Source organism: Lygodium microphyllum, chromosome 2 (genome assembly GCF_053477565.2).
Source record: "Lygodium microphyllum isolate KBCC chromosome 2, Lygodium_microphyllum_v1.1.10, whole genome shotgun sequence".
In the NCBI taxonomy this organism is placed as follows: Eukaryota; Viridiplantae; Streptophyta; class Polypodiopsida; order Schizaeales; family Lygodiaceae; genus Lygodium; species Lygodium microphyllum.
This window is the reverse complement of record NC_141136.1, coordinates 146164542-146188665: the sequence shown is the minus strand read 5'-3', so window position 1 is coordinate 146188665 and position 24124 is coordinate 146164542.

The following is a 24124-nucleotide window of genomic DNA, read 5'->3' as shown; positions in this document are numbered from 1 at the left end:
CAGTTTGTCGGCTTCCTCATCAGAGATGAGTCACATGCGTTCATGCAGGAGCCTGTCATAGTGCTCGTTAAGATGTTCTTGCTCTTCCCAAGATAAAGGGAAGGGCAAGTAATCTCCAAGCTGCTCCTTGGGGATTGTGCCCATGTCCGCAAGGACGTAAACGCGTGTAAACACCTTGAGCTTAGCATCCAACTAAGTTAAGCATTCTGCAACACTTCTATGTTCAATGAGGGCTTGCTCGGTTGCTATTCCATGCAAGGTTCTAGGAGTTTGTCTAGGCTTTAGCATAGCTAGGGGTTCAGGCCTGTATGAGTAAGATTGGTCAAAACTAGGATTGCTCATGCTCTTGGGTTTACCTTGTTTCTCTTGAGGCTTCGTTATTGCGTCATGGTTCTCCTTGGGTGTGATTGGTATGTGTTGAGATGTCGAGCTCCACTTGTGATATGCCAGGGTGACCGCTGTGCATTTATGTCACCGACTTGTCAATTGTTGCAGATGCGGTTGGTACATCGCCCGTGAATAATAGCTAGATGACAGCTATCCTTATCTACTCTAGTTTATGGCTCAGTTAGTATGCCACCTTAGTTAGTTGAGTTTGGTTTGAGACCCATATATAGGGTTCTTCTATTTCTATGTACTTGAGTTCTTTTTGGCTTACACAACTAAGAAAAGAAAAAAGTGTTTTCAGCGTCCACCTTTGTGTGTATTCGTCCATTGTTGTAACGTGTCCACTGGAACCCTCTAGGACACGTCTTAGCAGTCCATCGGAAAGGTTGTCTAGAAAACTCCACCCGACACTTCCATGGAATGTTACGGGTTTTGCAATCTAGGTCTTTCCGAGTCTGCCACGTAGCGGAAGTATCCTGGCCGTTCCCACTTAGGATCGACCTGAATTTGGGTTTCCCTGTTTGGTCATTAGCTATCAACAACTAGCGTCAGACCTGATCGAACTACTTTACGCAGAACGCCCGGTTTGAAGCGAATTCATGCTGCACTTGGTTCAAGGAGAATGGGAAACGAGAGGGATGTAAGGCTCGACCTCTCTGCCAAAAGGCATAGTCCCATTCCGTTCCCCCTAAAATAGCTTGAATCGGGTAATTGGTGTTTCCAAGTCATCGTTCTCCTTTCTTGTTTCGGTGAAGACGATCATCCTCTATCCGTTGAAGACCTTGAGAAAAGTTCCCGACTAACCGGGACCACCCATCCGTAGGACGGACCCATGGTCCCTCCTCCGCACTTTCCTCAGTTTGTTTTAGTTATGTAATTACCTACCACATTAGTTTGACATATACAAACAGCTTCCTTGATTAACCCTGTTAAGCACTGGTTCCTTCACGTAATCTTATCACAGGACATAAAGAAAACAATGCCAAACAACTCCTTTATTATCATTATATCCTTTTATCTTTGAAATACAAGGAGTTTCCCGCCCGTAGGCGCTTTCATAATCCGCCCGAAGGCTATCCAGTAATCCTTCCTGTGATTACTATCCCAAGTTTCCGCCCGTAGACTAGTATGCGGGCCTCGAGATCCAATCCCGAGTCACGTTAGTCTCTTGTGCAGGGCCCGGAAGGCAAGGGATTTACAGCCAGATCCCCCCCTGGCACCCAAGCGTCCTCCTGCTCCAAGCAGAACTCAACGGAGAGACCTCTCACAGCGGGTTCGGTCCACGTTCCCGGCACGGTTAACAACCCCCTTGGCTAGGGTTAGGCAGGCAGCCGGGGGTAACTGAAGCTGCCTCTACCTTCAGGCTTCAATTTTAGATATGTTTTCCTCATTTAGTTCATTGAGCAAACAATCCAAACAGTGCTTTTCTAACTGTTACAAGCACAAACAAATTCCAATGGTCGTTTTGGCTGGCAACCCGTTAAGGAGTAACTCCTTTTTCCTCCGAATGCAACCCGCATTCGATCCGGAATCAATTGCAAGTTGGCAAGATTCCTATCATTCTTAGGGTCAGGGTCATACCCTATCCATACTTTAGGTTTAGTTGTGGTAGGTTCCAGCGACCATGTCGCTTTAGTTTATAGTCTGGTCCTTTGCTTCAAGGCAAATACTTAACTTTCCTTTTCCTTGGCAATTTATTCCCAAGAAAAGGAGTAACAGGATGATTAGTCATCCTTTTGTAAGTTATTTTTTTCAATCACTTGCCAACCTCATTTTCGAGAGATGACAAAAACTCTCTTGTGGACAAATATCAAGACTATACAATGTTGCGGCTCTGTGCACAGGTATTGCATCTATTCCACGGAATCCTTCTATCCATTGCTTAGCGTTTCCCGATCACGGAGTTTACCTCCATCGAGTAACAGGATTTTAGGGTCTCCCAACCCATTCCTAATTAGGTTGGCCCTGGTTCTAGAATATGCAACTCTATCGGAGTTCCATCATTAAGACGAATGATCCTTAGGATGAACATCCAATTACTTCGACATTTTTGTGAAGATGTGTAGGATCTTTAGGTTCACGGTTTTCGTCTAAAACTAGGTCGAATTATTATTGCACTAAACCCTAGTCAACACTTAGGATTCCTATCATATCGATTCAGTCATGACTATACGAATCCTTGTGGTTTATATTACTTAGTCAATTCAATTACGCTTGTCCCATGACAAGGATGATCCTTCTCAAGGGTAATAATCTAAATCTAACGGAGAGCAATAGATACAATTCCACCACTACGCATAAGCACACGATTAATTTCCTCTACGTGTCACATGGTTCATGATAACCTATCTTTCCTTGGTGCACGATAATCTGGCTACTAACTTTTCCTAGGACCTACTAGGTCTTACATCGAAAGTCGTACCTACAACCTTGTTGTCTACACTTTGGCATCCTATGCTTTTACTCCTAATTGCGGCTCTTAATGAATGACATTTTTCTCATGACGACTACGCAATTCACAACATTCTCCTAGCTACGAAGTAGTCGATGAAGCTCAAGCAAAACTAGTGTTAATTTATTCCATCTTATAACTACTTTGCAAGTCATACGTTCACTTTTAGCACCCCGTTAATTCTTTCCGAATGATACCTTATGGCGCTAACCTTTTCCTATGAAATCATTACGAGAGGTATGTTACCTAATGTGCAGTATATGCCTAATCTACCATATCTAGGAGGACAAATAATGCACATATAAATTCCGTTTCCTTGCTTAGGATTAGATTCCTTACCTTGATAAGGTACCAACTACAAGCATCTAACCCTCTAATCGTTCAATCTTTCATAATGTTCAAAAGATGCATTTCTTTCAATTTCCATATGCATATTAAACGTAAAAGTGCAATTTCCTTTCTAAGCGCGCCCAATCATTTCCTTATGCGGAATTAACACGGAAGAACCTGGACTTGTGGAGTCGGGGTGATGTCCACTTGCACATTCGGAGTCGAGCCTCTCGCGGTCGCATCTTGGGATCTTTTTGGAGCCATCGTAGTCGTAAATTCGACTTCCGATCTGCCCTTGTGGTCTACGGGTGATGGTCCTCGGAATTCGGCCTTCCGACTCTACCATTATCCTTGTAAGCGGAAGAGTTCCTCTTCGGGATGGTGTTTGCGACGAAAGCTTAGGAGTCCTCAAGAACTCGAATCGGCACGGAATTCGGACGGCTTGCGGCTTAATCTTCTTGCGGGAATCACTCGATGGATCTTGCGGTGGTCTTTAAGGCTCCACCGTCTCCTCTTAGAAGTCCCGGAAAGGGATGTTAATGGACCTTCTTCGAAATTGTGATGGAAAGGTATTTCGGGACGGTGGTGGGAAAGGCCTTTGGAAATGGGTGGAAAAGTGCCTTTTGGGCCAGGTGGTGGGAAAAGGGGTTATGAAGGCCTCCTTTTTACAAATGGTGGAAGAGGGCCGTGTGAAAGGGGGTTAATGAGGCCCCCTTTTGGAAGCTTCTAAAGAAGCTTCCAAAGAAGCTTCTGAGCTTCTTCAGCTCACGTGGCTAAGGGGGGGAATCATGGACGATGTGGCGGACAGGATGGCGGCAACGATGGCAGTCTGGCGGCCTGGCGGCCTGCACTGGCGGATTGGGGCGGAGCTGGGCGGCAGCAATCGGCTGGCGGTCTTCTACATGGCGGACCTCTCGTCCTCTCCTCCACGGCCCGACAGGCTTCCCTCTCTCCCAGTCTCCTCTCCTCCCACAGCTCTTCCAGCACAGCCCCTCTCTTCACTCCTCCTACGCAGCTCCTTCCTTCATGTCGGCAGCGGCAACCTCCATCCACGGCCGGCCCCTTCACACGGCGGCCCACCCCTTCACGGCACACGACAGCCTTCTCACACTCTTCTTACCCCCTCCTTCTCCCCAAGAGGGGGTTTTTATAGGCCAAGGGGAGTGAGGGTTCCTCCCCACGTGTCAATTGCATGGCCTCTCTCCCATCCTTCCTTCCCATGCTAGCCCATCTCCTTTCCCCAAGCCACACATCGGCTGGGGAGGGTAATAAAAAAATTTGCAATAATATCACCTTATCCTCTTGACCTCTTCCCAAGAGCCTATTTTCCCACGGTTATGGGGTTTGAATTCCCCGGCCCTATTCTCGTAAGGTAGAGTGTCACTATTTCCCGCGTGTGGCTATAAATCAACTGCTGGCACTAGTGATAATCCTTGTGCAAGATTCATATGACGTGCGGAGAGTTAATATTGACCGTACGCGGTACGCGGAAATATTACATTCTCTCCCCCTTAGAAGAATCGAGATGTCCTCATCTCGAGGTAAACTGGGGATGTCAAAGTTTGAGGGAGCTTTCATCCATCTAGGTAGCATCCTTCTTAGGATGATCTTTCCACTGGACGAGGCATTCTCTAAAGGTTCTGGATCTCAGTTGTCTCACCCTAGCATCTAAAATCTTGTCCGGCCTTAGTTCAAGGATTCCTTGACTAGGCATTACAACTTGTTGGTCATCGAGTACATGATTAGGGCTAGGTACATACTTCATTCTTCAATAGACTGTTATGGAACACATTATGAACCTTTAGGTTTTCAGGGAGTTGCAGTCTATAAACATTAGGTCTTAAGCACTTAAGGATCTTGTATGGTCCACAATACTTTGGACTTAGCTTCCTGCAATCTCTTAAGGATAGAGAACTCTTCTTTGGGCATACGTGAATGAAGACCTTGTCTCCTTCCTCAAATATTCTATCTTGACACTTCAACTTCGTGTATGCCTTCTGTCTGTCCTTCGCAGCTTTGATGTCCCGATAGAGTGAAATCATAAGCTTCGCACAATATCTTCTATTTAAATAACTGGCTTGCTCGTATACATACTCTCATCCTATAGTAGACAAGTCTACTACTGACAGAGAATTCACAATACTTGGCCTCTAGCTTTTGTTCCTAATCCTTGATAGGGATTTTTCCTTGGCATCCTTTGATAGGCTAGATCATGGCATCCTTCCTCTCTAGCTAGCTCAAGTATTAGGTCGTTGTCATGGACACCTCTATAGCTGGAGATCTAGCTATTGATAGATTTTGCAAGATTAATGAATTAAGGAATGCCTTGCGATTGAGTGCATCAACAACTACATTCTCCTTTCCAGGTCGGTACTTGATCTTAAAAATCATATTCCTCTAATACTTCAATCCATCGACGTTGCCTCATGTTGAGCTCGTTCTGGGTAAAAATCCATTTGAGGCTCTTATGATCGGTTACTAGAGTAAACTTGTTACCCAACAGGTAGTGTCTCCAAAGCTTTAGAACATGGATTGACAGCTAATAACTCCAGATCATGAGTGGCATAATTCTTTTCGTGACTCTTCAATTTCCTTGAGGAATATGCTGATGATTTTCCTGCATGAGCACATATCTTGAGGCAAGCATGCTAGTATCAGTTACTACCTATTGGATAACAAGTTTACTCTAGTAACCGATCATAAGAGCCTCAAATGGATCTTCACCCAGAACGAGCTCAACATGAGGCAACATCGATAGATTGAAGTATTGGAGGAATATGATTTTAAGATCAAGTACCGACCTGGAAAGAAGAATGTAGTTGTTGATGCACTCAATCGCAAGGCATTCTTTAATTCACTAATCTTGAAAAATCTATCAATAGCTAGATCACTAGCTACAGAGGTGTCCATGCCAAACGACCTAATACTTGAGCTAGCTAGAGAGGAAGGATGCCATGGTCTAGCTTATCAAAGGATGCTAAGGGAAGTCTCTATCAAGGATCAGGAACAAAAGCTAGAGGCCAAGTATTGTGAATTCTCTGTCAGTAGTAGACTTGTCTACTATAGGATGAGAGTATGTATACAAGCAAGCCAGTTATTTAAATAGAAGATATTGTGCGAAGCTTATGATTTCACTCTATCGGGACATCAAAGCTGCGAAGGATAGACAGAAGGCATACACGAAGTTGAAGTGTCAAGATAGAATATTTGAGGAAGGAGACATGGTCTTCATTCACGTATGCCCAAAGAAGAGTTCTCTATCCTTAAGAGATTGCAGGAAGCTAAGTCCCAAGTATTGTGGACCATACAAGATCCTTAAGTGCTTAAGACCTAATGTTTATAGACTGCAACTCCCTGAAAACCTAAAGGTTCATAATGTATTCCATAACAGTCTATTGAAGAATGAAGTATGTACCTAGCCCTAATCATGTACTTGATGACCAGCAAATTGTAATGCCTAGTCAAGGAATCCGTGAACTAAGGCCGGATGCTAAGGTGAGACAACTGAGATCCAGAACCTTGAGAGAATGCCTCGTCCAGTGGAAAGATCATCCTAAGGAGGATGCTACCTAGATGGATGAAAGCTCCCTCAAACTTTGACATCCCCAGTTTACCTCGAGATGAGGACATCTCGATTCTTCTAAGGGGGAGAGAATGTAATATTTCCGCGTACCGCGTACGGTCAATATTAACTCTCCGCACGTCATATGAATCTCGCACAAGGATTATCACTAGTGCCAGCAGTTGATTTATAGCCACACGCGGGAAATAGTGACACTCTACCTTACGAGAATAGGGCCGGGGAATTCAAACCGCATAACCGCGGGAAAACAGGCTCTTGGGAAGAGGTCAAGAGGATAAGGTGATATTATTGCAAATTTTTTTATTACCCTCCCCAGCCGATGTGTGGCTTAGGGAAAGGAGATGGGCTAGCATGGGAAGGAAGGATGGGAGAGAGGCCATGCAATTGACACGTGGGGAGGAACCCTCACTCCCCTTGGCCTATAAAAACCCCCTCTTGGGGAGAAGGAGGGGGTAAGAAGAGTGTGAGAAGGCTGTCGTGTGCCGTGAAGGGGTGGGCCGCCGTGTGAAGGGGCCGGCCGTGGATGGAGATTGCCGCTGCCGACATGAAGGAAGGAGCTGCGTAGGAGGAGTGAAGAGAGGGGCTGTGCTGGAAGAGCTGTGGGAGGAGAGGAGACTGGGAGAGAGGGAAGCCTATCGGGCCGTGGAGGAGAGGACGAGAGGTCCGCCATGTAGAAGACCGCCAGCTGATTGCTGCCGCCCCAGTCCGCTAGTGCAGGCCGCCAGGCCGCCAGACTGCCATCGTTGCCGCCATCCTGTCCGCCACATCGTCCATGATTCCCCCCCTTAGCCACGTGAGCTGAAGAAGCTCAGAAGCTTCTTTGGAAGCTTCTTTAGAAGCTTCCAAAAGGGGGCCTCATTAACCCCCTTTCACACGGTCCTCTTCCACCATTTGTAAAAAGGAGGCCTTCATAACCCCTTTTCCCACCACCTGGCCCAAAAGACACTTTTCCACCCATTTCCAAAGGCCTTTCCCACCACCGTCCCGAAATACCTTTCCATCACAATTTCGAAGAAGGTCCATTAACATCCCTCCCCGGGACTTCTAAGAGGAGACGGTGGAGCCTTAAAGACCACCGCAAGATCCATCGAGTAATTCCCGCAAGAAGATTAGCCGCAAGCCGTCCGAATTCCGTGCCGATTCGAGTTCTTGAGGACTCCTAAGCTTTCATCGCAAACACCATCCCGAAGAGGAACTCTTCCGCTTACAAGGATAAAGGTAGAGTCGGAAGGCCGAATTCCGAGGACCATCACCCGTAGACCACAAGGGCAATTTACGACTACGATGGCTCCAAAAAGATTCCAAGATGCGACCGTGAGAGGCTCGACTCCGAATGTGCAAGTGGACATCACCCCGACTCCACAAGTCCAGGTTCTTCCGTGTTAATTCCGCATAAGGAAATGATTGGGCGCGCTTAGAAAGGAAATTGCACTTTTACGTTTAATATGCATATGGAAATTGAAAGAAATGCATCTTTTGAACATTATGAAAGATTGAACGATTAGAGGGTTAGATGCATGTAGTTGGTACCTTATCAAGGTAAGGAATCTAATCCTAAGCAAGGAAACGGAATTTATATGTGCATTATTTGCCATCCTAGATATGGTAGATTAGGCGTATACTGCTCATTAGGTAACATACCTCTCGTAATGATTTCATAGGAAAAGGTTAGCGCCATAAGGTATCATTCGGAAAGAATTAACGGGGTGCTAAAAGTGAACGTATGACTTGCAAAGTAGTTATAAGATGGAATAAATTAACACTAGTTTTGCTTGAGCTTCATCGACTACTTCGTAGCTAGGAGAATGTTGTGAATTGCGTAGTCGTCATGAGAAAAATGTCATTCATTAAGAGCCGCAATTAGGAGTAAAAGCATAGGATGCCAAAGTGTAGACAACAAGGTTGTAGGTACGACTTTCGATGTAAGACCTAGTAGGTCCTAGGAAAAGTTAGTAGCCAGATTATCGTGCACCAAGGAAAGATAGGTTATCATGAACCATGTGACATGTAGAGGAAATTAATCGTGTGCTTACGCGTAGTGATGGAATTGTATCTATTGCTCTCCGTTAGATTTAGATTATTACCCTTGAGAAGGATCATCCTTGTCACGGGACAAGCGTAATTGAATTGACTAAGTAATATAAACCACAAGGATTCGTATAGTCATGACTGAATCGATATGATAGGAATCCTAAGTGTTGACTTGGGTTTAGTGCAATAATAATTCGACCTAGTTTTAGACGAAAACCGTGAACCTAAAGATCCTACACATCTTCACAAAAATGTCGAAGTAATTGGATGTTCATCTTAAGGATCATTCGTCTTAATGATGGAACTCCGATAGAGTTGCATATTCTAGAACCAGGGCCAACCTAATTAGGAATGGGTTGGGAGACCCTAAAATCCTGTTACTCGATGGAGGTAAACTCCGTGATCGGGAAACGCTAAGCAATGGATAGAAGGATTCCGTGGAATAGATGCAATACCTGTGCACAGAGCCGCAACATTGTATAGTCTTGATATTTGTCCACAAGAGAGTTTTTGTCATCTCTCGAAAATGAGGTTGGCAAGTGATTGAAAAAAATAACTTACAAAAGGATGACTAATCATCCTGTTACTCCTTTTCTTGGGAATAAATTGCCAAGGAAAAGGAAAGTTAAGTATTTGCCTTGAAGCAAAGGACCAGACTATAAACTAAAGCGACATGGTCGCTGGAACCTACCACAACTAAACCTAAAGTATGGATAGGGTATGACCCTGACCCTAAGAATGATAGGAATCTTGCCAAATTGCAATTGATTCCGGATCGAATGCGGGTTGCATTCGGAGGAAAAAGGAGTTACTCCTTAACGGTTTGCCAGCCAAAACGACCATTGGAATTTGTTTGTGCTTGTAACAGTTAGAAAAGCACTGTTTGCATTGTTTGCTCAATGAACTAAAGGAGGAAAACATATCTAAAATTGAAGCCTGAAGGTAGAGGCAGCTTCAGTTACCCCCGACTGCCTGCGTAACCCTAGCCAAGGGGGTTGTGAACCGCGCCGGGAACGTGGACCGAACCCGCCGTGAGAGGTCTCTCCGTTGAGTTCTGCTTGGAGTAGGAGGACGCTTGGGTGCCAGGGGGGGCTCTGGCTGTAAATCCCTCGCCTTCCGAGTCCTGCATAAGAGACTAACGTGACTCGGGATTGGATCTCGAGGCCCACATACTAGTCTACGGGCGGAAACTTGGGATAGTAATCACAGGAAGGATTACTGGATAGCCTTCGGGCGGATTATGAAAGCGCCTACGGGTAGGAACTCCTTGTATTTCAAAGATAAAAGGATAAAATGATAACAAAGAAGTTGTTTGACATTGTTTTCTTTATGTCCTGTGATAAGATTACGTGAAGGAACCAGTGCATAACAGGGTTAATCAAAGAAGCTGTTTGTATGTGTCAAACTAATGTGGCAGGTAATTACATAACTAAAACAAACCGAGGAAAGTGCGGAGGATGGACCATGGGTCCGTCCTACGGATGGGTGGTCCCGGTTAGCCGGGAACTTTTCTCAAGGTCTTCAACAGACAGAGGATGATTGTCATCACCGAAGTAAGAAAGGAGAACGATGGTTTAGAAATACCAATTAACCAATTCAGGCTGTTTTAGGGGAACGGAATGGGACTATGCCTTTTGGCAGAGAGGTCGAGCCTTGCATCCCTCTCGTTTCCCATTCTCCTTGAACCAAGTGCAGCATGAATTCGCTTCAGACTGGGCGTTCTGCGTAAAGTAGTTCGATCAGGTCTGACGCTAGTTGTTGATAGCTAATGACCAAACAGGGAGAAACCCAAATTCAGGTCGATCCTAAGTGGGAACGGCCAGGATACTTCCGCTACGTGGCAGACTCGGAAAGACCTAGATTGCAAAACCCGTAACATTCCATGGGAGTGTCGGGTGGAGTTTTCTAGACAACCTTTCCGATGGACTGCTAAGACGTGTCCTAGAGGGTTCCAGTGGACACGTTAAAGTTGGTATTAGCCGGGAACTTTTCTCAAGCTCTTCAACGGACAGAGGATGATCGTCTTCACCAAAACAAGAAAGGAGAACGATGACTTGGAAACACCAATTACCCGATTCAAGCTATTTTAGGGGGAACGGAATGGGACTATGCCTTTTGGCAGAGAGGTCGAGCCTTGCATCCCTCTCGTTTCCCATTCTCCTTGAACCAAGTGCAGCATGAATTCGCTTCAGACCGGGCGTTCTGTGTAAAGTAGTTCGATCAGGTCTGACGCTAGTTGTTGATAGCTAATGACCAAATAGGAAAACCCAAATTCAGGTCGATCCTAAGTGGGAACGGCCAGGATACTTCCGCTACGTGGCAGACTCGGAAAGACCTAGATTGCAAAACCCGTAACATTCCATGGGAGTGTTGGGTGGAGTTTTCTAGACAACCTTTCCGATGGACTGCTAAGACGTGTCCTAGAGGGTTCCAGTGGACACGTTACAGTTGCTCTCAATTGACATGCATAAGTGCTTCCTAATCCGTGAAGTTATCGTGATTAATTTAATACTTTGGTTGACCATGCAATGTTTGCTTCTTCAGTAAGTCTTTCAAAGGTGCTGTAATCAAAGCATAGTTTTTGATAAAGATCCTATACCATCCTGTCAAGCCAAGAAAACTACGTATCTCTTTGACAGATACTGGTATTGGCCATTCAAGCACATCTCTGACTTTGGCTGGATCCACTGAAATTCCTCCTAGATATTTAATCTGACGCTTGAAGAATGCACACTTCTTCATTTTTGCATACAACTTATGGAACCTCATTGTCTCCAACACAATTCGTAGTTGGACCTCATGATCTTCTTCCTGTTTAGAATAGACTAAAATGTCATCGAAGAAGACAAGCACGAAATCATCAAGATATGGGCACTTTGAATTCTTGGTTATGTCATTCGGGCTTACAAATGCACCTGCCACCTTCAATAGATTAATGCGGGATATTTTAACCATTCAGGACACGTCTTAGCAGTCCATCGGAAAGGATGTCTAGAAAACTCCACCCGGCACTCCCATGGAATGTTATGGGTTTTGCAATCTAGGTCTTCCCGAGTCTGCCACGTAGCGGAAGTATCCTGGCCGTTCCCACTTAGGATCGACCTGAATTTGAGTTTCCCTGTTTGGTCATTAGCTAGCAACAACTAGCGTCAGACCCGAGCGAACTACTTTTCGCAGAAGCGCCCGGTCCGAAGCGGATTCGCGCTGCACTTGGTTCAAAGAGAATGGGAAACGAGAGGGATGCAAGGCTCGACCTCTCTGCCAAAAGGCATAGTCCCATTCCGTTCCCCTAAAATAGCTTGAATCGGGTAATTGGTATTTCCAAGTCATCGTTCTCCTTTCTTGTTTCGGTGAAGACGATCATCCTCTGTCCATTGAAGACCTTGAGAAAAGTTCCCGGCTAACCGGGACCACCCATCCGTAGGACGGACCCATGGTCCCTCCTCCGCACTTTCCTCGGTTTGTTTTAGTTATGTAATTACCTACCACATTAGTTTGACATATACAAACAGCTTCCTTGATTAACCCTGTTAAGCACTGGTTCCTTCACCTAATCTTATCACAGGACATAAAGAAAACAATGCCAAACAACTCCTTTATTATCATTATATCCTTTTATCTTTGAAATACAAGGAGTTCCCGCCCGTAGGCGCTTTCATAATCCGCCCGAAGGCTATCCAGTAATCCTTCCTGTGATTACTATCCCAAGTTTCCGCCCGTAGACTAGTATGCGGGCCTCGAGATCCAATCCCGAGTCACGTTAGTCTCTTGTGCAGGACCCGGAAGGCGCGGGATTTACAGCCAGAGCCCCCCCTGGCACCCAAGCGTCCTCCTGCTCCAAGCAGAACTCAACGGAGAGACCTCTCACGGCGGGTTCGGTCCACGTTCCCGGCACGGTTCACAACCCCCTTGGCTAGGGTTACGCAGGCAGTCGGGGGTAACTGAAGCTGCCTCTACCTTCAGGCTTCAATTTTAGATATGTTTTCCTCCTTTAGTTCATTGAGCAAACAATGCAAACAGTGCTTTTCTAACTGTTACAAGCACAAACAAATTCCAATGGTCGTTTTGGCTGGCAAACCGTTAAGGAGTAACTCCTTTTTCCTCCGAATGCAACCCGCATTCGATCCGGAATCAATTGCAATTTGGCAAGATTCCTATCATTCTTAGGGTCAGGGTCATACCCTATCCATACTTTAGGTTTAGTTGTGGTAGGTTCCAGCGACCATGTCGCTTTAGTTTATAGTCTGGTCCTTTGCTTCAAGGCAAATACTTAACTTTCCTTTTCCTTGGCAATTTATTCCCAAGAAAAGGAGTAACAGGATGATTAGTCATCCTTTTGTAAGTTATTTTTTTCAATCACTTGCCAACCTCATTTTCGAGAGATGACAAAAACTCTCTTGTGGACAAATATCAAGACTATACAATGTTGCGGCTCTGTGCACAGGTATTGCATCTATTCCACGGAATCCTTCTATCCATTGCTTAGCGTTTCCCGATCACGGAGTTTACCTCCATCGAGTAACAGGATTTTAGGGTCTCCCAACCCATTCCTAATTAGGTTGGCCTTGGTTCTAGAATATGCAACTCTATCGGAGTTCCATCATTAAGACGAATGATCCTTAGGATGAACATCCAATTACTTCGACATTTTTGTGAAGATGTGTAGGATCTTTAGGTTCACGGTTTTCGTCTAAAACTAGGTCGAATTATTATTGCACTAAACCCTAGTCAACACTTAGGATTCCTATCATATCGATTCAGTCATGACTATACGAATCCTTGTGGTTTATATTACTTAGTCAATTCAATTACGCTTGTCCCGTGACAAGGATGATCCTTCTCAAGGGTAATAATCTAAATCTAACGGAGAGCAATAGATACAATTCCACCACTACGCGTAAGCACACGATTAATTTCCTCTACGTGTCACATGGTTCATGATAACCTATCTTTCCTTGGTGCACGATAATCTGGCTACTAACTTTTCCTAGGACCTACTAGGTCTTACATCGAAAGTCGTACCTACAACCTTGTTGTCTACACTTTGGCATCCTATGCTTTTACTCCTAATTGCGGCTCTTAATGAATGACATTTTTCTCATGACGACTACGCAATTCACAACATTCTCCTAGCTATGAAGTAGTCGATGAAGCTCAAGCAAAACTAGTGTTAATTTATTCCATCTTATAACTACTTTGCAAGTCATACGTTCACTTTTAGCACCCCGTTAATTCTTTCCGAATGATACCTGATGGCGCTAACCTTTTCCTATGAAATCATTACGAGAGGTATGTTACCTAATGAGCAGTATACGCCTAATCTACCATATCTAGGATGGCAAATAATGCACATATAAATTCCGTTTCCTTGCTTAGGATTAGATTCCTTACCTTGATAAGGTACCAACTACATGCATCTAACCCTCTAATCGTTCAATCTTTCATAATGTTCAAAAGATGCATTTCTTTCAATTTCCATATGCATATTAAACGTAAAAGTGCAATTTCCTTTCTAAGCGTGCCCAATCATTTCCTTATGCGGAATTAACACGGAAGAACCTGGACTTGTGGAGTCGGGGTGATGTCCACTTGCACATTCGGAGTCGAGCCTCTCGCGGTCGCATCTTGGGATCTTTTTGGAGCCATCGTAGTCGTAAATTGCCCTTGTGGTCTACGGGTGATGGTCCTCGGAATTCGGCCTTCCGACTCTACCTTTATCCTTGTAAGTGGAAGAGTTCCTCTTCGGGATGGTGTTTGCGATGAAAGCTTAGGAGTCCTCAAGAACTCGAATCGGCAGGGAATTCGAACGGCTTGCGGCTAATCTTCTTGCGGGAATTACTCAATGGATCTTGCGGTGGTCTTTAAGCCTCCACCGTCTCCTCTTAGAAGTCCCGGGGAGGGATGTTAATGGACCTTCTTCGAAATTGTGATGGAAAGGTATTTTGGGACGATGGTGGGAAAGGCCTTTGGAAATGGGTGGAAAAGTGCCTTTTGGGCCAGGTGGTGGGAAAAGGGGTTATGAAGGCCTCCTTTTTACAAATGGTGGAAGAGGACCGTGTGAAAGAGGGTTAATGAGGCCCCCTTTTGGAAGCTTCTAAAGAAGCTTCCAAAGAAGCTTCTGAGCTTCTTCAGCTCACGTGGCTAAGGGGGGGAATCATGGACGACGTGGCGGACAGGATGGCAGCAACGATGGCAGTCTGGCGGCCTGGCGGCCTGCACTAGCGGACTGGGGCGGAGCTGGGCGGCAGCAATCGGCTGGCGGTCTTCTACATGGCGGACCTCTCGTCCTCTCCTCCACGGCTCGACAGGCTTCCCTCTCTCCCAGTCTTCTCTCCTCCCACAGCTCTTCCAGCACAGCCCCTCTCTTCACTCCTCCTACGCAGCTCCTTCCTTCATGTCGGCAGCGGCAACCTCCATCCACGGCCGGCCCCTTCACACGGCGGCCCACCCCTTCACGGCACACGACAGCCTTCTCACACTCTTCTTACCCCCTCCTTCTCCCCAAGAGGGGGTTTTTATAGGCCAAGGGGAGTGAGGGTTCCTCCCCACGTGTCAATTGCATGGCCTCTCTCCCATCCTTCCTTCCCATGCTAGCCCATCTCCTTTCCCCAAGCCACACATCGGCTGGGGAGGGTAATAAAAAATTTTGCAATAATATCATCTTATCCTCTTGACCTCTTCCCAAGAGGCTGTTTTCCCGCAGTTATGAGGTTTGAATTCCCCGGCCCTATTCTCGTAAGGTAGAGTGTCACTATTTCCCGCGTGTGGCTATAAATCAACTGCTGGCACTAGTGATAATCCTTGTGCGAGATTCATATGACGTGCGGAGAGTTAATATTGACCGTACGCGGTACGCGGAAATATTACATTCGCGTACGGTAAATATTAACTTTTCGCACGTCGTGTAAATTTCGTGCAAAGATCATCACTAGTGTCAGCAGCCATACGCGGGGAAGGGAGACACTCTACCTTAAGAAAATAGGGTCGGGGATTGAAAACCGGCATAGCCGCGGGAAAACTCCCTCTTGGGAAGAGGTCAAGAGGATAAAGGTGAAGTTAGTGCAAATTTTTTTATTATTTTTCCCCAACCGATGTGTGGCTTGGGGAAAGGGGATGGGCTAGCATGGGAAGGAAGGATGGGAGAGAGACATGCAGGGCCACGTGGAGAGGACCTCTCTCCTCCCTTAGACTATAAGAACCCCCTCTTGGGGGGGGGGGGGGGAAGGGGGCGTGAGAGGGAGGCTGTTGAGAGGCAGAGGCCGGCCGTGTGAGGGATCGTGCTGGACGGAAGGACAATGGGGGACTGACGGCCGTAGGCAGAAGACAGACGTGAGGAAACAATGGACGGAAGGCTATGGGAGGAGAAGTATGCCGGACGCTGGATGGTCGCCAGGCTGCCATGAGGGGAGGAGCGGCCGTGAAGGAGGATGCGGTCGTGATGAAGCTCGTGAAGGAGAGGCCACAAAGGGCCGTGAGGAAGCTGCCGTGCAGGGTCGTGAGGGCCGCCCAGACCTACCACCAGCGCCACGCCAGTCGCCAACGCTGCCGCCCAGCCACGCCATGTGCCGCCAGTTGCTGCCGCCTGTCCGCCAGCCGCCATCCTGCCCGCCACGCTGTTCACGACCCACGTGGTTCTGTGAACCAGAAGCTTCTTAGAAGCTTCTAAGGGGGCTTCTTAAGCCCCCTTCCCACTACCTTCTCCCCCTTAGATCTATCCACATTTCCCCGGGAAATTTGAAGAGAAGGAGGCGACACGGGAAGCCCTTCATGAGCCCATTTTATCCCGGGATTAATTCCCCTTTCCTTTTTGATCTCACACAAGCTATGCTCTAGGCGGGTTTTAAAGGCCCTCCCACTACATTGCCCATCGGTCTATCCACACACACCCCGGAACTTGAAGAAAGAGAAGGCGACGAACCTTCTCAACGATTTTCCATAAGCCTCTTGGCCAAGATCTTGTAGAGAAGAAGAGGGGTCCTTAAAAGCCTTTCCCCAATATCTTTAATCCTCTGGATTTTGAAGAATAAAGAGAGGAAGCCCATAAAGGCCTTCCCACTAATCACTTACAAAGCCGGTCCTTGGATTTTTGGAAGAAGAAGAAGAACTCTAAAGTCCTATTCTTGCAAGGCCCATTCTCAGGAGCCCTTTTCCACGGACATCATCGTAAGGCCCACATAATCCTTCCTAAAACCGGATTTTTCAAGGTGGATTAAAGCTCTCAAATCTCCATTGTCAAGGGGATCTCATAAGAACCCTAAGGCCTTCCCAAGGCAAATTCCGCAAGTCGGAACTTCAGACAAGGAAGCCATATATCAAAGAGAGTTGCGCATACAAGGGAGGCGGGCCAAGGTCATAAGATTGCAAGCTAAGGCCAAAAGTTGAAATCCACAAAGGCTAACGGGAGATCGAATTCGCGATGGTCTCCAAAAAGATCACAAGGTGCGATGCGGAAGGTTCACCCCGAGCATACGTGGACATTTCCCGGAATTCACAAGTCCAGGTTTTATCTATTTGGATTCCACACAGAAGTATTGAATTAGTCACGATAACTTCATGGATTAGGAGGCACTCATGCATGTCAAATGCAACTAGTTAAGTTAAATGCAATTAGGACATGAATTGGCTATTTGAACATTATTAGAAATAGCTTAAGATATGGGAATTGATCATTGGAACGTCAAAGGAATGAATGAAAAGAGTATAAGGTGTCTATGCATTTGTAGGACCTTATTAGCAAGTTTCCTTTTTGTATATTCAAAATGATGAAACTCCGACGGAGTTGTATATTTCTAGAACCATGGGCCAACATAATTAGTAATGGTTTGGAGGATACCCTAAACCCCTGCTACTTGGCTGGAGGTAAATTCCGTGACCGGAAAACGCTAAACAATGGGTATAATAATCCCGTGAAAATAGATGCAATACATGTGCAAAAAGGTTGCAACATAGTATAGACTTGAGATTTGTCCACAAGAGAGTTTTGTCATCTCTCGAAATGAGGTTGGCAAGTTATTGAAAGAATTTAACTTATAAGAGGATGGGTAATCATCCTGTTACTCACTTTTCTTGGGGGATAACTGCCAAGGAAAAGGAAAGGTTAGGTGTTTGCCTTGAAGTAAATGACCTGACAATAAACTAAAGCGACATGGTCGCTGGATCCTGCCACAACAAAACCTAAGGTATTGGTAGGGTATGACCCTAACCCAAGAATGATAAGAATCTTGCCAAGTTGCAATTGATTCTGGATCGAATGCCGGTTGCATTCGGAGAAAAGGAGCCACTCCTTAACAGTTTGCCAGCTAAAAGACCACTGAAATTGATTGTGCTTGTAACAGTTTAGAAAGGACTGTTTGCATTGTTTGCTCAATAAACTAAAGGATGAAAATATATCTAAAGCTTCAGGTTGGTGCCTGAGAGGCAGCTTCAGTTACCCCCGACTGCCTGCCTGACCCTAACCAAGGGGGTTGTGAACCGTGCCGGGAACGTGGACCGAACCCGCCGTGAGAGGTCTCTCCGTTGAGTTCTGCTTGGAGCAGGAGGACGCTTGGGTGCCAGGGGGGGCTCTGGCTGTAAATCCCTCGCCTTCCGGGCCCTGCACAAGAGACTAACGTGACTCGGGATTGGATCTCGAGGCCCGCATACTAGTCTACGGGCGGAAAATTGGGATAGTAATCATAGGAAGGATTACTAGATAGCCTTCGGGCGGATTATGAAAGCGCCTACGGGCGGAAAACTCCTTGTATTTCAAAGATAAAAGGATATAATGATAATAAAGGAGTTGTTTGGCATTGTTTTCTTTATGTCCTGTGATAAGATTACGTGAAGGAACCAGTGCTTAACAGGGTTAATCAAGGAAGCTGTTTGTATATGTCAAACTAATGTGGTAGGTAATTACATAACTAAAACAAACCGAGGAAAGTGCGGAGGATGGACCATGGGTCCGTCCTATGGATGGGTGGTCCCGGTTAGCCGGGAACTTTTCTCAAAGTCTTCGACGAACAGCAGGATGATAATCAGCATCAAAGCGAATAATGAGGATGTTGACCTAGACTTACATCCTACCCGATTTACGCTGTTTTAGGGGAACAGAATGGGACTATGCCTTGTGGCAGAGAGGTTGAGCCTTGCATCCCTCTCGTTTCCCATTCTCTTTGAACCAAGTGCAGCGCGAATCCGCTTCGGACCGGGCGCTTCTGCGAAAAGTAGTTCGCTCGGGTCTGACGCTAGTTGTTGCTAGCTAATGACCAAACAGGGAAACCCAAATTCAGGTCGATCCTAAGTGGGAACGGCCAGGATACTTCCGCTACGTGGCAGACTCGGGAAGACCTAGATTGCAAAACCCGTAACATTCCATGGGAGTGCCGGGTGGAGTTTTCTAGACATCCTTTCCGATGGACTGCTAAGACGTGTCCTGAATGGTTCTAGTGGACTTGTAAGTTATTTTTTTCAATCACTTGCCAACCTCATTTTCGAGAGATGACAAAAACTCTCTTGTGGACAAATATCAAGACTATACAATGTTGCGGCTCTATGCACAGGTATTGCATCTATTCCACGGAATCCTTCTATCCATTGCTTAGTGTTTCCCGATCACGGAGTTTACCTCCATCGAGTAACAGGATTTTAGGGTCTCCCAACCCATTCCTAATTAGGTTGGCCCTGGTTCTAGAATATGCAACTCTATCGGAGTTCCATCATTAAGACGAATGATCCTTAGGATGAACATCCAATTACTTCGACATTTTTGTGAAGATGTGTAGGATCTTTAGGTTCACGGTTTTCATCTAAAACTAGGTCGAATTATTATTGCACTAAACCCTAGTCAACACTTAGGATTCCTATCATATCGATTCAGTCATGACTATACGAATCCTTGTGGTTTATATTACTTAGTCAATTCAATTACGCTTGTCCCGTGACAAGGATGATCCTTCTCAAGGGTAATAATCTAAATCTAACGGAGAGCAATAGATACAATTCCACCACTACGCGTAAGCACACGATTAATTTCCTCTACGTGTCACATGGTTCATGATAACCTATCTTTCCTTGGTGCACGATAATCTGGCTACTAACTTTTCCTAGGACCTACTAGGTCTTACATCGAAAGTCGTACCTACAACCTTGTTGTCTACACTTTGGCATCCTATGCTTTTACTCCTAATTGCGGCTCTTAATGAATGACATTTTTCTCATGACGACTACGCAATTCACAACATTCTCCTAGCTACGAAGTAGTCGATGAAGCTCAAGCAAAACTAGTGTTAATTTATTCCATCTTATAACTACTTTGCAAGTCATACGTTCACTTTTAGCACCCTGTTAATTCTTTCCGAATGATACCTTATGGCGCTAACCTTTTCCTATGAAATCATTACGAGAGGTATGTTACCTAATGAGCAGTATACGCCTAATCTACCATATCTAGGATGGCAAATAATGCACATATAAATTCCGTTTCCTTGCTTAGGATTAGATTCCTTACCTTGATAAGGTACCAACTACATGCATCTAACCCTCTAATCGTTCAATCTTTCATAATGTTCAAAAGATGCATTTCTTTCAATTTCCATATGCATATTAAACGTAAAAGTGCAATTTCCTTTCTAAGCGCGCCCAATCATTTCCTTATGCGGAATTAACACGGAAGAACCTGGACTTGTGGAGTCGGGGTGATGTCCACTTGCACATTCGGAGTCGAGCCTCTCGCGGTCGCATCTTGGGATCTTTTTGGAGCCATCGTAGTCGTAAATTCGACTTCCGATCTGCCCTTGTTGTCTACGGGTGATGGTCCTCGGAATTCGGCCTTCCGACTCTACCTTTATCCTTGTAAGCGGAAGAGTTCCTCTTCGGGATGGTGTTTGCGATGAAAGCTTAGGAGTCCTCAAGAACTCGAATCGGCATGGAATTTGGACAGCTTGCGGCTTAATCTTCTTGCGGGAATTACTCGATGGATCTTGCAGTGGTCTTTAAGGCTCCACCATCTCCTCTTAGAAGTCCCGGGAAGGGATGTTAATGGACCTTCTTCGAAATTGTGATGGAAAGGTATTTCGGGACGGTGGTGGGAAAGGCCTTTGGAAATGGGTGGAAAAGTGCCTTTTGGGCTAGGTGGTGGGAAAAGGGGTTATGAAGGCCTCCTTTTTACAAATGGTGGAAGAGGGCCGTGTGAAAGGGGGTTAATGAGGCCCCCTTTTGGAAGCTTCTAAAGAAGCTTCCAAAGAAGCTGCTGAGCTTCTTCAGCTCACGTGGCTAAGGGGGGAAATCATGGACGACGTGGCAGACAAGATGGCGGCAACGACGGCAGTCTGGCGGCCTGGCGGCCTGCACTGGCGGATTGGGGCGGAGCTGGGCGGCAGCAATCGGCTAGCGGTCTTCTACATGGCGGACCTCTCGTCCTCTCCTCCACGGCCCGACAGGCTTCCCTCTCTCCCAGTCTCCTCTCCTCCCACAGCTCTTCCAGCACAGCCCCTCTCTTCACTCCTCCTACGCAGCTCCTTCCTTCATGTCGGTAGCGGCAACCTCCATCCACGGCCGGCCCCTTCACACGGCGGCCCACCCCTTCACGGCACACGACAGCCTTTTCACACTCTTCTTACCCCCTCCTTCTCCCCAAGAGGGGGTTTTTATAGGCCAAGGGGAGTGAGGGTTCCTCCCCACGTGTCAATTGCATGGCCTCTCTCCCATCCTTCCTTCCCATGCTAGCCCATCTCCTTTCCCCAAGCCACACATCGACTGGGGAGGGTAAAAAAAATTTGCAATAATATCACCTTATCCTCTTGACCTCTTCCCAAGAGGCTGTTTTCCCGCGGTTATGCGGTTTGAATTCCCCAGCCCTATTCTCGTAAGGTAGAGTGTCACTATTTCCCGCGTGTGGCTATAAATCAACTGCTAGCACTAGTGATAATCCTTGTGGGAGATTCATATGACATGCGGAGAGTTAATATTTACCAACTGTAAGGTGTCCACTAGAACCATTCAGGACACGTCTTAGCAGTCCATCGGAAAGGATGTCTAGAAAACTCCACCCGGCACTCCCATGGAATGTTACGGGTTTTGCAATCTAGGTCTTCCCGAGTCTGCCACGTAGCGGAAGTATCCTGGCCGTTCCCACTTAGGATCGACCTGAATTTGGGTTTCCCTGTTTGGTCATTAGCTAGCAACAACTAGCGTCAGACCCGAGCGAACTACTTTTCGCAGAAGCGCCCGGTCCGAAGCGGATTCGCGCTGCACTTGGTTCAAAGAGAATGGGAAACGAGAGGGATGCAAGGCTCAACCTCTCTGCCACAAGGCATAGTCCCATTCTGTTCCCCTAAAACAGCGTAAATCGGGTAGGATGTAAGTCTAGGTCAACATCCTCATTATTCGCTTTGATGCTGATTATCATCCTGCTGTTCATCGAAGACTTTGAGAAAAGTTCCCGGCTAACCGGGACCACCCATCCATAGGACAGACCCATGGTCCATCCTCCGCACTTTCCTCGGTTTGTTTTAGTTATGTAATTACCTACCACATTAGTTTGAGATATACAAACAGCTTCTCTGATTAACCCTGTTAAGCACTGGTTCCTTCACGTAATCTTATCACAGGACATAAAGAAAACAATGCCAAACAACTCCTTTATTATCATTATATCCTTTTATCTTTGAAATACAAGGAGTTTTCCGCCCGTAGGCGCTTTCATAATCCGCCCGAAGGCTATCCAGTAATCCTTCCTGTGATTACTATCCCAAGTTTCCGCCCGTAGACTAGTATGCGGGCCTCGAGATCCAATCCCGAGTCACGTTAGTCTCTTGTGCAGGACCCGGAAGGCGAGGGATTTACAGCCAGATCCCCCCCTGGCACCCAAGCGTCCTCCTGCTCCAAGCAGAACTCAACGGAGAGACCTCTCATGGCGGGTTCGGTCCACGAGTTGCATGTGATGCCTCTAGGCTGACGTGTACTATACCGAATCGTCCATCGCCTTGCAAATAGGTACAAAAAACCACAAGAAAATGCCAGACATACCTGGAATCACTATGGTGCTCGAATCAAACGGCACTCCAAGGATCTGTGCCCCTATTTTCCTGTTTTAGCCTGTTATACAACAATAGAAAACCCTACTGTTTGTTTCTTTTTCTTTGTTTTTTCCTATCCTAAATGCATACAAATCACAAAGTAATCACCTACACTACTCCAACATGCTTTTCCAAATCCAAAAAACCAAAAACCTACTTGCTAAGGAGATCGAATACCTCTTCAAACTCCCTCGCTTCCTACCTATCTACCTCAAGCACTCATTCGGGGAAAACCCTACTCTAATGCTCGATTCGAAGCGCGCAAGCACTCAAGGCTTGAATCCGTTGGTCCCGGCAAGGAAACCAAAATGTGGGAGCATTCACTCAACCGCCAAGACCCATGGACTGCTTATTGTTTCAAGCATTCCAAGTCGAGCACTAATGGTTTCCTCTCACATAACCGACGTGCCATCCATATCTACGGGTGTAGTGAGCTTACCTCCATGCCCTTTGAGTTACCTCCTCTCCCGCGCACTCCGGTAGCTCCACGATCCAGTGCAAGCTTCAAGCAAGCTTGATCCTCTCGCTCCAAGCTTCAAGCTCCATTGCCATGAGCAAGACGAGAAGAGAAGAGAAGAGAAGAAGAGAGGAGAAGATGGAGAGCTTCTCCACCCCACGGTCCCTCACCCTCACACACTCACTCCCTCACACTCTCACACTCCCTCTCTCAAGCACAAGCTCAAGCAAGCAAGAAGAAGAAGAAGAAGAAGAAGAAGAAGAGGAGAGCTACTTTTGGCCACACACAAGAATGAGCTTCTCATTCACTTTTCAACTTTATCTACAAAACCCTAAATCCCTTTTGGGTGGTCATCCCCTTTTTCCCTTTTTTACATGGCCTGCCGTAGCCTAGGCCCTTTTTCCCATTGTCCTTCTATCTTCTTAGCTTCCTTTCCACCGCCCGTCTACATTTACAAATTGCATAGGTGAGGGCCCGGCACTCCTTGAATTAAACCATGATGCGCTTGCGCCCTTTTACAAAAGTTTTGACTTGCGCTTTTCCTTGTGCGCCTTTCTCCCTTATTTAGGACTCTTCTCCTTGTGCATCTTTTTCTTCCATTTTACTTTGCCTTGGCCTTTGTCTTTGTCTTCTGCTTTAGCTTTTTCGGATTTTCCACCTTCGTTCATTTGAGGGTTAACAGCATGTCGTGCATTTGGGTTTGCTTGCTTTCCAACTTGCACATGCATATTGTGTAGGTTTTAAAAAATATGAAAATTTTTAAATGCATACTTGATTGGCCACAGAAAAGAAAAGCGCATAAGGCATTATTTTTCTACTTGTGGATTCGT